The following is a 4,443-nucleotide window of genomic DNA, read 5'->3' on the forward strand; positions in this document are numbered from 1 at the left end:
ACCCATTAACATCAATTGGGTAGGTATAATCCCTGCCTCTTACAGCTGTTTAAAAAATCAGCTGCTGCTGCTGCTCGCCCTAGCCTCGTGGCTTCCTTCACGCGAAACCGGTGACCTGAAGCCACGATCGGCCTCTGCCCAAAGTTCAGAGATGGAAGACGAAAGCAACTGCCCACAACTGACAAAGGGAGGGTGACAAACATCGCTCCATCCCAAGGCGCCATTAATGGCTACCGTAACAGTGATATGTAGGGGTTTGTGTAAACCCATCTCTGTTCGATCAAGAATGGTAACCATTAATGGCAACCACAATCTCCATGAATGATGGAACAAGGCTACTAGAGCAGAGATGAGAGCTGTCGACTTCTTCCTCATGGGTGATGCATGGGATGTTGACAACTTCTCTGGTGGGTACACAGTTAAGGGATTTCATTCTTAATGCTGATTTGGGTATTATAATCCCAATTTCTGGATTTAGAGATTGAAAACTCTAACTATTGATTTGGGAATCGAAATCCCTAATTGATTTGGATTTGGGGATCTGGATTTCGAAATCCCTAATTACCAATCTGAATTTGGGGTTTAATCCTGCAATCCCCAATATGATATTTAGGGTTTCGAGAATCCCAATAATCTGAAGTGCGAAATTAAGGATTTGAAAATCCTTAATGGCTAAATCTGGATTTGGGGTTCGACTCCAAGATCCCTAATTTCTATTGTTAGATTAAGGGATTCGAGAATCCCTAATTAATTAACTGATTTGGGGTTATAGAGCTGAAATCCGCAATACTGGATTTGGGATTCGAAATCCCTAATGTGATTTCTGAATTCAGGGGTTTGAAAATCCCTAATAAACTGGATTTGGGGATTTAAATTCGAAAACACCCTAATGCTTATATGAATCTGTAATAGATGAATCTGATCATCCATGCCTTTGCACAGTGTCTCTGCTACCAACTGTTAGACTTAACATATATGCGGAATAGGCCCATGGATCTATCTATGCATAAGACATAGGGATCAAGGGTTCGGATGGCTTACCTAACTGAGACGCCATGAATACCATATATGAATATCAGAATACCAATGTTGTAGTCTTCCTTTCCTTCGCACCCTTATACAGACTATCAGATGGGAATTCGTCTTCTGTTGTAGTGTAGTCTCATATGCATTATGTGATCATCTACAATATTCCTCTATTCAAGCTCTATGATCTAACTTGGTCGCTTTCTCAACAATACTTTTAACCTAGCCAAATCTTTGCAGAAGGCCTTAAGAATGCACATCCAACCTTGCCATGTAGAGCATAGTAACAAGGATACGTGAATCACCTACTGGACCAGCATACTCACATGTCAACTAGATTGGAATCGATTCGTCGCTTGTACTAAGTGGTCTCCTGGCATATATGGATCAATTCACACATCATGAATGATCAAGCATTTATTGCCTACGAAATCATCATGTAGGATTCATCTGATCAACTAATAATATATCTCATATGCAGTATATAGGCTTACATGATTTGACTAGGTACAGTTCCGATCATGTTGATCTCTATGAGAACTCGTCATGCTTATGTTATAAATGAGAGCTTATACACATGCATTTCAATATGCATCTCTCTTGTTGTGTATACCTGCAAAATAGTCTACGCCAAGCGAGAAGTGGACCAAGCCTTCAATCGATGAATATTGGCTAAATCTCATCATGATTATTAATCTTAATATCTATGTGCATACATTATCACAAAACAATCTCATTCATGAATATAAACTCAAACATCAGAAAATTTCAATATAATCCAATGAATAAATATGTACACATGTCAATAACAATCTGATGAGCTGCACAAACTCTAACAAATCCAACTTATTTTTTAAATAGGATCCAAAATGGCAAATCCCAATCCAATTTTCAAGCCGATACAAGAAATGGGACAAGGACCCATCAATATCGAGTTGTGCCAATTGATGACCCTAAGCCTAACTCAAACTCGAGAATGAAATGGGATCCAGAATCAAGTTAGGTCAGGAAAATCTGGTCTAGAGTTTATGGTGATGATGCATGTAATCCATATTTTATAAGTTTTCACCTCGGGTGGGTCATAACATATAAACACAAATGAAGGGTTAGAAAAAACTAAGCATCAATTTACTTTATATCTTGTGGCCCCCACCTGTTGAGTGAAATTAATTGTCCAACTTTTTACGTAGAAGATCTAAGTAGTAGTTCCAACCGTTTGGAAAGCTCATGTCCCACACATGTATTTCATAATTCACACTTTCACACATGGCTCTACACGTCATGTAAGATTAGAAAACCTTAATATATGTATTAATGGTTGTGGGTTTCTCGTAACACTTGTTAAAAGGAGTTCCTATAACCAAAGCTCGATTGAGCCACTGTAATGTCCCTGTGCAGTCTACTCTGTCAATCAGTTTTGGTAGCTCATGTTAGGATGAGAACCCAAAAGTGAGACAGATCCAATACCTACATGTGCTGTACTATGAGAAATAGTAGGTATTCAACACGCACCATTGGAACCTTCTTGGGCCCACGTAAGTTTTATATCAGCTTGATATTTGTGTTTTTCCTTCATTTGGTGGGAATCTCCTTATGAATGGTTAGATGGCATATAAACATCAAGTTTCAATGGTAGGCTTTTCCATGGGGTCTCTTGTGTCTTGGATCTGCCTCATTTTTGGGTTCTCATCCTGACACGAGCTAGTGAAACTGTAACGTCATCGCCTCCCTCACCTATAAAGGGGAGATCCTCTAATAGTAAAAGGTACACACAATCTTTAGTCCAAAACTCCGTTTATGACCAGACCTAGATTCCCTACCTGACTTAGCCATAGGAGGGTCACCTGTATGAACCAAGGTCTCCTTTTGTCCATTCCTTGTGTAGGTACATGAAGGTCCAAAGAAGGCTAATCAAATTTCTACATCAACACTCACAGCTGTATTAATCAATGAGGTTTGCTAGAATGCATCCCACATATTGCTACAGGATACATCCGGACTTTAATGTTTAGATCTATGGTCATCTATCAATTACCCAAAACTTTTGTAAGATGGGCCTCATATTGGATTGTGGATAGCCAAAAAGTAGAATCCCATGGGATACTTCAATCTTTGATCATTTTATTGTTTTGCTTTAAACAATAAGTTGCGATGATACTGGAAGCGTAATAGAAATAAACTTCCCAAATGCAGGCTTTCAATGTAATCTCCATCACTTTAAATTCACATCCTTCCAAACCTCATCTGTCTCAACCTAAGCAACAACACACTCCACGGAACTGCATCATCCCAAAATCTTTCCAAACTCTCCTTCACTAATCTGTCTACAAATCTACTTTCATGCAACTTGCCACTTTCATTGGCTTACCAAACTTGAATATATGTGCTCGACATTACCAGCAATGAAATAACCAGTGAACTAGCTCTTTGTTTCTTCACCAATTGGACCAAACTCGAACACCTAGACCTCTTCACGAACCTGATTAGATTTGATTCCCGAGAATCTGAAAATTCTTGAAAAGTTGAGTTTTGGGCAAAAACAATCTGACATAGGGAAGGATGAGGTTGATCACTATCTTCCTCATGGAATAATTACTCCAAATCCATGGAGTTCTTTAGACTCCTTATAGAGATTCCTCGAATCCACGAAGAAATAAAGGGAATAAATTCTAGTAAAATAAAAAATAAATTGATTGATGATAAAAAATAATAAAAAATAAATAAATACATAAAATAAAATTATAATACTTTAAATAGTGATATCAAATCTAGAAAGAAGTTTCATAATCAAACTGAACTCAAACTCCCTAAAAACGTGACTTATTTTAAGTAGTAAACTTACTATTTATAAATGGCCACATTCTACTAGATTTCATGGTTTTTAGCCAAAAATAGTAAGTTTTCAATTTACCGTAACCAAGTTGTAAGACCCTAACCCAAGTGTGCACGCCGTTTCTTTAAGTCACGCAATCCTACCAGTAAAATCCTGGTGGCCCACAATCTTCAGGTAGTGTTTACTGTCATCCTTGAGTTCAGTCATATTAGCCCAACTCAGATCGACCCGAAACCTGCCATCTTGTCCGTATCGGCGCCGTAGTTCCAACGCTGTATCCCATGCGTGAATCCGACATGTACATCATGAGTTATGGGCAACGTTAGATTTAGGCCTTTGATGTGTGATGGTGGACCCCACCCCACACGTTCTCCCAGGTGCTTGTATAAGGATGATGTCATCCTATAGTAGGTTTGCTAGAAAGCCTACTAGCTTACTACCCTAAGACCTACTAAAGCCTAGCACTTTGTTATTGTCACTATAGGCCATCATGGTTTCTCTAACCAAGGAGAGAGAGGTAATGATTGCCTCCCTACAACTCCCTCCCTCCCTCTCTTTCTTCTCATTCTCTCTACTTCTCCCTC

Source organism: Magnolia sinica, chromosome 3, assembly GCF_029962835.1.
Source record: "Magnolia sinica isolate HGM2019 chromosome 3, MsV1, whole genome shotgun sequence".
Classification (NCBI taxonomy): domain Eukaryota; kingdom Viridiplantae; phylum Streptophyta; class Magnoliopsida; order Magnoliales; family Magnoliaceae; genus Magnolia; species Magnolia sinica.